Below are 11,646 nucleotides of genomic sequence, written 5' to 3' on the forward strand. Positions count from 1 at the left end.
ATTGTGTCGCTGAATGTTTGTGCGATGTTTCTTAGGTTTATTGCTTCTCTGGTCTGGGTGTGTTCTTTATGTAAACTGTGTGTTACCCCATTCTCTGTTCTATGACAAGACAATACACTTTTTTAAATGATTGGATGTAGGACAGAGAGTTGAAACTATTTTCAGTTTGTCACTGAGAACTGACTCTTTGGTTCACAGCAAAATTGAGCTCAACATTAAGCACATTGTGTCACATTATGAGCCTTTAATACAAAGGGAAATCACAGCTTCAGTCTTTTACAACGGTCACATCTGGTTAACCTAATAATATCCTGGGAGAAAATTGGCAGCTGAGTCGTCGTACCATTTCTGACTTTTGAAGCTTTGAACTTTCATGATGATGGACATTTCACTCAGGTTTACCACCTTTCCGGAAAGATATACAGATCTGATATCTTAATTTGATCCCACTGTTGTCGCAGAGAATATTCCTGGGCAACAGGAAATGCAAATTGTGGTGTATTCAAGGTTTAAAAAGACTTCTAAAGTTTGTCATTTCCACTTTAAAATTTCAGACACAATTTTCCCTAACGAAAAACACCTACAAAAAATCCATTAATTATAATACACATAATAATTACAATTTTGTGCTGCTGAAGGATTATTTTCCTGCTGTGAGAAGCAGGGTCAAATTAAGATCCCACATCTGTATGGTTTTATTGATCCCTTATTGGTTCACTATTGATTTGACCTAAATTTCACATAAATTCTGGATCACTCGATAACAATTATTATTATATAAGTTTATCACTTATATTCTGAGCCACATATCAAAACCTAATGCTTTGAGCCTATCATTTTTAACTATCACATGTCACATATTTTAAGTCAGATCATAGTCCCCAACATATTACTATAATGACTGCTTGTTTTCTCCCATGGGAAAAGCGCATGGCAAAATGCCTATACAATTATGAATGAGTTAAGTCCAAATGAGTGAACTCCAGGTGTGCGCTTCAATGCTGTGTCATTGCAATCAATTGGTCCTCTTACCTATTCCTTGTATGTGCTAAACCCCGAGTTTGCCATGCTAAGCTAGCTGCTATAAGGACTGTGCTGATATTATTTGTAAAGATTTGAATGATTGTCCACAGCCAGTGAAAAAAAGAAGGGCAGAGAAAAAACTGCTATGTTCAGGCAATATCATCTTTGTTTAAGTGCAAGAGTTCCCATGCACCCAGCATGACTCTTGATCAATGGATGACACCTCAGTGAATTTGACAAGCTCTTTCTTGAATCCCTTGCATCTGTTATGTATAAGAAGGTGTTAAGCAGGTTTTACGATAGCGTATTCGAGTAAAGTCTTACTGGTAATTTACTGTTGCTTTTGTTCTCTGTGAAAAAGAAACTTGCAATGGAATGCAAGTGAGATTCCCCACTAATGCTTGAAACCAACCAACGATTATTGAGAGACGGTTATCTCAGTTTAAAATCTCAAATTTTTGCCGTACCAGATATGAAAGATATTAAGGGTACTGAATACCTTAGTGTTGATGTCTTAGCATATCAGTGTATTTTATGTTTCTGTTTCGATAAGTATTTTTTGTTTGTTTGTTTTGTTGTTGTTGTTGTTTTTGTTTACAGTTTGCCCCAATGCACATGGACAGCATATACTGTACCTTGTGCCTTGTATATCTAGTTTCCACAGTCTATTTTTGTGGTATGTACATGCTTGTAGAAATGCAAATATGTGTTTTTATTTTCAACTTGCAATATATGTACAAATGTTAGCTAAAGATTAGTACTGCTGAATTAAAATGACAATGTCAGTATATATCAATTTCCCTGGTTTGGGAAACACAAAATTACACATTTTTGTTGGTTTGAGCCTTCAAACACCATGTGCGCTGTACTCTACTCATCTACTGTATGTGTGACATACACAGAGTTATGGAGGCACATTGTCGTGTTTGTACCACAATCTGGTGTAATCCAAACATTTTCTACAATGAGAGGGTGAACTCAAAACAAGCTTTTTGTGGAGTTTACGCAGTCTAGATATCACCTCAGACAACAAACAGTGTTTGTGGACAACTGAACTCAAATCAAGAATCATTCAAGTGAAAATGGACACCCCAAAACTGTTCATCTGAAGACCAGGGAAGCAGCAGCAGTACCAAGCTTGATTACTGTTTCTCATATCTGTCTGTTTGACTAACCAATGTATTTGCTTCTGACCTAGAGGGGATGTTTGGTTGATAATTCCTTGTGGGACCTTCAAATCTAGACATTTCTGTGTAACCAACTAAAATGATTTAAAATGTCAACTAGTCTGACAATTATTATACCTTAGTGTTGTAGCTACTGTGGCCTGCTTATCTAAGCCTTCTCTCTGCTTTAGGACTCTCTGTATAGTGTGTGTGTGTGTGTGTGTGTGTGTGTGTGTGTGTGTGTGTGTGTGTGTGTGTGTGTGTGTGTGTGTGTGTGTGTGTGTGTGTGTGTGTGTGTGTGTGTGTGTGTGTGTGTGTGTGTGTACCTGTGCCTTTCCTTCTACATTGTTGGTCCCACTTGAGAACACCAAGCTAGGTCTTCAGGCCCACTCAAGCAGAAACAGACACAATTGCAATCTGAGAGCTGCCATCTGAAAAAGCAGTTTATTTTGGAATCTTTTGACAAAAGAGATTCTACATCACTGCAGCTAGCCTTCCTAACAGTGGTTCCAGTACAAAGGTTCTCAGAACTCAAGTGGAATTCTATGTTCCAGCCACTGTGGGTTTATCCTCATCTGGCAATGAAAAAACTAAACAAATGTCTCGTTGTCACTCAGTGTTTGTCGTTCCCCATTGAGGTTGTCTTAAAGCCCCTCAGGCTCAGCTTGTGTTTGGGTCTGTAAGGGTTAAAGTACTTTAACGCTCCACTGAACTCCATACTGTACTCTGTCTGAGCTGGTATCTAGCTGTCCAACCCCAAACTGACCCCTAAACCCTACTCCTAAGTACTTCACATATCGTGACTATCTGCAAGGAGTGGATAGATGTACTCAATATGGTAATAGCTCCACTCTTTCCTTTGGACGGGGTACGGGGTATACGGCTGTCCTACACTCTCTCTCAGCTGGTCCAGAACTCAGAGCCAGGCTCTGGTCTCTCTCAATAAGCTGGTCTGTCGGTCGGTGGAAATGTTGTTAAAGCGTTCCTAACAAAATGAGTCATTGTTGTGCAATAAAAAGATGAGCGCATTGGCAGTCATGTCCCTTCATTGATTCGTGTGTTCATATTCTGGGTATACCTGACAACTTTTTAATTCTGACAATGGTAAGTTACACACTTCACTTAAAGTGTTTTTCAACTGTTGGGGGTGGTCACGTTATCTCTACGTTATCTCTACAGGCTAATAGGGTCCAAAATTACTTATAGTTAATATCTCAATGAATACCAGTGGAAGAACACACAGGGGCACAGTTAACCACCACAGGAGGCTGGTGGCACCTTAATTGGGGAGGACGAGCTCGTGGTAATGACTGGAGGGGAATGAGTGGAATGGTATCAATACATCAAACACGTGGTTTCCATGTTTGATGCCATTCCATTTGCTCCGTTCCAGACATTACTATGAGCCGTCCTCCCCTCCGCAGCCTTCACAGTCAGCCTCCTACTATAGGTGTTTGAATTTAAAACCATTGCTGTGAAAAAAATGTTTTGTAGATGACAGCTACAGTACACATACAGACTGAACAATTGTGTGGCCTTTGATTTGCTGTTACAAAACAGATGCAAACAGGCACACAGACCCAGTTAATCACAGAGGCGTCTGTCTCTTTCCTCTCTCTGCCTCAATAGAAAATCTCTCTCTCTCTCTGTCTTTCTTTCTTTTTCTCTCTCTCTCTCTCTCTCTCTCTCTCTCTCTCTCTCTCTCTCTCTCTCTCTCTCTCTCTCTCTCTCTCTCTCTCTCTCTCTCTGTCTCTGTCTCTCTGTCTCTCTGTCTCTCTGCAGACAGGGGCTCTGCTGCATCTGTGATGAGCTGTCTGAATCTGGAGACTCCTATCACTGCTTTGCGTGTGAGTGTGACGAAGAGATGGTGTGTGCTCATACATGTGGCTGTGTGTGTATGTGAGAGTGAATGAATGATCGAGTGTGTGTGTGTGAGCGTGTCTATGTGCGTTTGTTCGTGCGTACGTCAGAGACGAGGGCAGCCCAAGGGCACACTCCTCTGGCCAGGCCCTGGAGCAGCTGGAGCACAGCTCCCACCCTCTCTCGCTCTGTCGCTCTCCCCCCTCTCCCACCTATCTCCCCTCCCCTCTTCACCATCTCTCGCTCTGTCGCTCTCTCTATCTCTCCCCCCTCTCTCCCCTCCCCTCTTCACCCTCTCTCACTCTGTCGCTCTCTCTATCTCTCCCCCCTCTCCCACCTATCTCCCCTCCCCTCTTCACCCTCTCTCACTCTGTCGCTTTCTCTATCTCTACCCCCTCTCCCACCTATCTCCCCTCCCCTCTTCACCATCTCTCGCTCTGTCGCTCTCTCTATCTCTCCCCCCTCTCTCCCCTCCCCTCTTCACCCGTCTCTCACTCTGTCGCTTTCTCTATCTCTCCCCCCTCTCCCACCTATCTCCCCTCCCCTCTTCACCCTCTCTCACTCTGTCGCTCTCTCTATCTCTCCCCCCTCTCCCACCTATTTCCCCTCCCCTCTTCACCCTCTCTCACTCTGTCGCTCTCTCTATCTCTCCCCCCTCTCCCACCTATCTCCACTCCCCTCTTCACCCTCTCTCCCTTTCCCACCCTTCTCTCTCTCATTTCTCCCTCCTTCTACCCCTCTGTCTCACTCCCCCTTCCCACCATTCCTTTCTCCCCTCCAGCCCTCCACCTTTCAGCCCTCCATCCCTCCATCCCCACCCAGGACACAGAGTGCAGTGATCCGGGCTGGAGCAGAGAGAGACACCAGGGAGAGAATAACCGGAGCACTGAATTATGAAGAACAGTAAGAACAGTCTCATAAACACCTATGTTGTATAAAGTGGATAGAGACACATGCATTGTGTGTATAGCTTTACCTATGTTTGTACAGTAGTGTCCTTCCTTCCTTAAAAGGTTTTATCTACTGTATAAAACATATTAAGCCACTCTTGACGGAAAATGGCAATTCAATAAACGTTTCTTTACAGATGTTTGATCTTAATTCCCACGGCAGGAAAATAATCCTGCAGCAACAGGAAATGTGAATTATTCTGTGGATTATAATTAATGGACATTTGTGTAGGGGTTGATACATTTTTAGACAGGGAAATTTTGAAGTGGAAATGACAAACTTTAGAAGCTTCAAGCAAATTATATCCTGCATCTGTACAGATTGTATTTGTTTATCATTATAAACCAACACATGTAAAACCTTATGAAATGATAAAACGTTCAAAGCCAAAGCCAGGGTACAGTACACAAACGGTTCCTACAGTATTACAGTAGTAACACATCCCCTTTGAGGATTTATTGGCCTATGAGGAGTATTCTGTCAGAGTTGACCTTTAAATGCTTCTGTAGCGGTGGAGTGGGACAGCTGTAAGGGCTGGTGAACAGGGCCAAGCGTTCTGTTATTTTCAGCACACCTGGGAGTAGGGTACACAGCACAGCACAGCACACAGGAACCAGGGCACAGCCTCCTGGAAAATGGGGACTGATGAGATCTGGGTGCAATTTATCTTAGTGTTGTGTTGCCTTCCTGGTTTGTTTCTGTTATGGAAAAATCAATAAACGTATAAATGGCAAGAATGAACCCTTTACTCAATTGAGTGAGTTTATTTTGGAATTGAAATGACTTTGTTTTTACTGACGTGACCACTCCTTTACCACTCCTGTTAGCTCCTAGGCCTTATGATTATGCTTGAGCTTAGTGGGCTAACAAATCACTGAGTAACGTAAATTACCTGAGATTGACATTTGCTCAGTGTTCAGTTCTTAAACCCAAAACTTCTTCCCTGATTTTTCACCTTGCATCCCACCTTACAGCGTATGTATACTGAACAAAAATATAAATGCAACATGTAAAGTACTGGTCCCAGAAATGTTCCATACGCACAAAAAGCTTATTTCTCTGAAATGTTGTGAACAAATTTGTTTACATCCCTGTTAGTGCGCATCTTATCCTTTGTCAAGATAATCCATCCACCTGACAGGTGTGCCATATCAAGAAGCTTATTAATCAGCATGATCATTACACAGGTGCAACTTGTGCCCGGGACAATAAAAGGCCACCATTTTTTTAGTATTTCTGTCTGAAATAAAGCCCTTTTGTGGGGAAAAACTAATTTTGATTGGCTGGGCCTGGCTCCCCAGTGGGTTGGCCTGGCTCCCAAGTGTGTGGGCCTATGCCCTATGCCCCCTATGCCCAGGCCCACCCATGGCTGCACCCCTGCACAGTCATGTGAAATCCATAGATCAGGGCCGAATTAATATCTTTAAATTGACTGATTACCTTATAAACTTAGCAAAAAAAAGAAACGTCCCTTTTCAGCACCCTGTCTTTCAAAGATAATTTGTAAAAATCCAAATAACTTCACAGATCTTCATTGTAAAGGGTTTAAACACTTTCCCATGCTTGTTCAATGAACCATAAGCAATTAATGAACATGCACCTATGGAACGGTCATTAAGACACTAAAAGCTTACAGACAGTAGGCAATTAAGGTCACAGTTATGAAAATGTAGGACACTAAAGAGCCATTTCTACTGACTCTGAAAAACACCAAAAGAAGATGCCCATGGTCCCTGCTCATCTGCGTGAACGTGCCTTAGGCATGCTGCAAGGAGGCATGAGGACTGCAGATGTGGCCAGGGCAATAAATTGCAATGTCCGTACTGTGAGATGCCTAAGATAGCACTACAGGGAGACAAGACAGACAGCTGATCATCCTCGCAGTGGCAGACCATGTGTAACAACACCTGCACATGATCGGTACATCTGAACATCACACCTGCGGGACAGGTACAGGATGGCAACAACTGCCCGAGTTACACCAGGAACGCACAATCCCTCCATCAGTGCTCAGTCTGTCCGCAATAGGCTAAGAGAGGCTAGACTGAGGGCTTGTAGGCCTGTTGTAAAGCAGGTCCTCACCAGACATCACCGGCAACAACGTCGCCTATGGGCACAAACCCACCGTCACTGGACCAGACAGGACTGGCAAAAAGTGCTCTTCACTGACGTGCCGCGGTTTTGTCTCACCAAGGGTGATGGTCGGATTCGCGTTTATAGTCGAAGGAATGAGCGTTACACCGAGACCTGTACTCTGGAGCAGGATCGAATTGGAGGTGGAGGGTCCGTCATGGTCTAGGGCGGTGTGTCACAGCATCATTGGACAGCTTGTTGTCATTGCAGGCAATCTCAACGCTGAGCGTTACAGTGAAGACATCCTCCTCCCTCATGTGGTACCCTTCCTGCAGGCTCATCCTGACATGACCCTCCAGCATGATAATGCCACCAGCCATACTGCTCATTCTGTGCGTGATTTCCTGCAAGACAGGAATGTCAGTGTTCTGCCATGGCCAGCGAAGGGCCGGGATCTAAATCCCATTGAGCACGTCTGGGACCTGTTGGATTGGAGGGTGAGGGCTAGGGCCATTCCCCCCAGAAATGTCTGGGAACTTGCAAGTGCCTTGGTGGAAGAGTGGGGTAACATCTCACAGCAAGAACTGGCAAGATCCGGATGCGCAGTCCATGAGGAGGAGATGCACTGCAGTACTTAATGCAGCTGGTGGCCACACCAGATACTGACTGTTACTTTTGATTTTGACCCCCCCTTTGTTCAGGGACACATTATTCCATTTCTGTTAGTCACATGTCTGTGGAACTTGTTCAGTTTATGTCTCAGTTTTTAAATCTTGTTATGTTCATACAAATATTTACACATGCTAAGTTTGCTGAAAATAAACGCAGTTGACAGTGAGAGGACGTTTCTTTTTTTTGCGGAGTTTATGAACTGTAATTCAGAAAAATCTTTGAAATTGTTGTATGTTGTGTTTATATATTTTTTCAGTATATGTATGAACAGTAGCGGTGCGTGGGTCAAATCACTGAGGAAGCCAAGCCAGTAGAAAAGCCATATTACAACCTATGTTGTGATAATTCCATTGTTTTTTCTATGACCCATTCGTTCATATGCCACCGTGATATACTATAAGGCGTGACAACAAAAAGACAACAGTCACAAAGTGGCAGAATAAATTCAACTACACATACGTTTGTGTCATCACAAAACCGGAGGGCAGCATCTGTCCGGTGAAGTCCACAAAGCAAATGTTGCATGTAGCAAACAGTTATACCACTTGCAGCATGGTCAAGCAAGTTAATGTTTCCGACAGTTTACTAAACAACTACTGATTTAGTAGTTGGAAGTTGTTGTTTTATGGGCTTCTAACCAGTTGTGCTATTTTGTGTGTTTTTTCGCATTGTTTGTAACTTATTTTGTACATAATGTTTCTGCTACAGTCGCTTATGCCCGAAAAGAGCTTCTGGGTATCAGAACAGCAATTACTCACCTCGAACTGGACTAATATTTTTTCTTTAATGAGTCAGACACAAAGGGTTTACTGCTGCTCCTGGACCAGGCCCAAGATAAGCTGTAGGCCACACTATCTACCAACCGATGAACCGATGAAATAACACAAACTTAAATCAGTTTTACCTCATTTCTACCAGCATGTCACATGTGCAATCAGAGGGAAAAATAGCTCTAGACCACCTTTACTCCAAACACAGAGACTCGTACAAAGCTCTCCCTCGCTCCCTCCCACCTACATGTACAGCACCAGTCAAACGTTTGGACACACCTACTCATTCAAGGGTTTTATTTCTTTTTCCTATTTTCTACGTTGTAGAATAATACTGAAGACATCAAAACAATGAAATAACACATATGGAATCATGTAGTAACCAAAATAGTGTTAAACAAATCAAAATATATTTTAGATTTTAGATTCCTCAAATAGCCACCCTTTGCCTGGTATTCTCTCAACCAGTTTCACCTGGAATGCTTTTCCAACAGTCTTGAAGGAGTTCCCACATATGCTGAGCACTTTTTGGCTACTTTTTATTCACTCTGTGGTCCAACTCATCCCAAATCATCTCATTTGGGTTGAGGTCAGGTGATTGTGGAGGCCAGGTTATCTGATGCAGCAGTCCATCACTCTCCTTGGTCAAATAGCCCTTACACAGCCTGGAGGTGTGTTTTGGATCATTGTCCTGTTGAAAAACAAATTATAGTCCCACTAAGCGAAAACCAGATGGGATGGCATATCACTGCAGAATGCTGTGGTAGCCATGCTGGTTAAGTGTACCTTGAATTCTAAATAAATCACTGACAGTGTCACCAGTGTCTTGTCTTTGGCATCATTAAAACGGAAGACTTATTTTTATCAAATAACTCTGTAATTATTATTACACGATTAAACTAATTAATCATGTAACTGTAATTAACTAGGAAGTCGGGGCACCAAGGAAAGTGATTACAAAGTTATAATTTTCCTAATATAACTTTCAGATATTTTAATATCTGATCAATTAGTCTTCGAATTAATGAATTATTCTTTACCTCACGTTAGTCTCATTCCAAACGTCGTAAATTGTTGGTTATCAGCACGAACCCAGTCTTCACTATGAGTAATCCATACATCAATTGTCTTAAATAATTTATTTACTAACTAAGTAATCACAGAAATGCATAACAAACAGTAGATATAACAGTAGTTACAAGGAAATTATAGGGGAATGTGCCCTAGTGGGCTAAACCGGCATTGCGGCTTGGTGGACAAAAGGGAAGTGGGGGTCGACTGAGATGAGACACTACAAAGTTGATAATTATAACAATTGAAATGCTAATCCTTTGCACATGAACGCTCACTCATTCGGGAATAATTGCAATCAATATATATATTTAAGCTCAGTGTGTTGTCGGGAATACTGTTGAAAAGTTTGTTTCTGTTGGAGAGTTTGTCCTCTCTCTCTCTCTCTCTCTCTCTCTCTCTCTCTCTCTCTCTCTCTCTCTCTCTCTCTCTGCCGTGGTTAGAATGGATAGTAACATTCAGGGTAACATTCATTCATGTCGTTATAGAATAGATGTTACGGCGGTTGTCGGTCTTCGCGTTCAATGATACCGAATTCCTAGCCGTGGACCGTCTCAGGAGGTTCCGGACTGTGGACCGCCTCAGGAGGTTCCGGACTGTGGACCGCCTCAGGAGGTTCCCGATTGTGGACCGTCTCAGGAGGTTTCGAACTGTGGACCGTCTCAGGAGGTTCCGGACTGTGGACCGTCTCAGGAGGTTCCGGACTGTGGACCGTCTCAGGAAGCCTGGTGCGTGGGGCCGGCACTGGTGGTACCGGACTGGTGACACGCACCTCAGGGCGAGTGCGGGGAGAAGGAACAGGACGTACTGGACTGGGGAAACGCACTGGAGTTCTGATGCGTGGGGCCGGTACAGGTGGCACCTGAGTGGTGACACGCACTTCAGGGCGAGTGCGGGGAGAAGGAACAGGACGTACTGGGCTGTGAAGGTGCACCGGAGACCTGCTGCGTATAGCCTGCATCAATGGTACCGGTTCGATGACACTTGCCGTGCGAGGAGCTAGCACAGGACGCACTGGGCTGTGGAGGCGCACTGAAGACCTGGCGTCTAGAGCCGGCACAAATTGTACCGGAACGATGACTCACTTTGCATGGCGAGTGCGAGGAGCTAGCACAGGACGTACTGGGCTGTGGAGGCGTAGATCTGGGCGAGTGCGAGGAGCAGGCACAGGACGTACCGGACTGGGGAGGCGCACTGGAGGCCTGATGCGTGGGACCGGCACAGATTGCACCGGACTGTTAACATGCTCCTCCAAACGCCTGTGTTGCCGCATACTCCTCGCCAACTCCATTCTCCGATATCCCTCCTCGCACTGTTCCATTGAATCCCAAGCGGGCTTTGGCACTCTCCCTGGGTCGACCGACCACCTCTCTACCTCCTCCCATGTTGTCACTGGTTCACACCTCGGCTCCGCCGACCACCCCGTGTGCCCCCCCCAGAAAATTTTTGGGCTGTCTTTTGGGCTCTCCTTGTGGCCGCGAACCCCGGCATCGTCGCTGTTCTTCCTTCTCTCCTTGCGTCTGCTGTGACTCCTGCCATTATTTCCTCCCAGGTCCAACTTATTTTCCCCATTGTAGCACGCTGCTTGGTCCTGGGTTGATGGGATATTTTGTCACGTTCGTTTGTAGAAACGGACCAAGGCGCAGCGAATGTTGAGTTCCACATAATTTATTAATAGTGAAACTTAATAAAAACAAAACAAATTGTCACGCCCTGACCTTACAGAGCCTTTTTATTCTCTATTTTGGTTAGGTCAGGGTGTGACTAGGGTGGGTACTCTAGTTTTTGTATTTTTATGTTGGCCTGGTGTCGTGTCTTCGGCTATGCCAGATTAATTGCTATGACATGCTATTCTATAAAATAATTTCTCCGTAATTAATATTACCTGATTGAACTAATCATGTAAATGTAATTAACTAGAGAGGGACACCACAAAATAATATTTATAGAGCTGTTATCTTCCGAATAAACTCTTAAAGATTTAGTAATATTTTACATCCATAGCAGTCACATTAATCGTCATTTTATTCAGTCTCATCTGAAAGTTGTAAATCTTTGGT

This window comes from Salvelinus namaycush, chromosome 11 (genome assembly GCF_016432855.1).
Source record: "Salvelinus namaycush isolate Seneca chromosome 11, SaNama_1.0, whole genome shotgun sequence".
Lineage (NCBI taxonomy): Eukaryota > Metazoa > Chordata > Actinopteri > Salmoniformes > Salmonidae > Salvelinus > Salvelinus namaycush.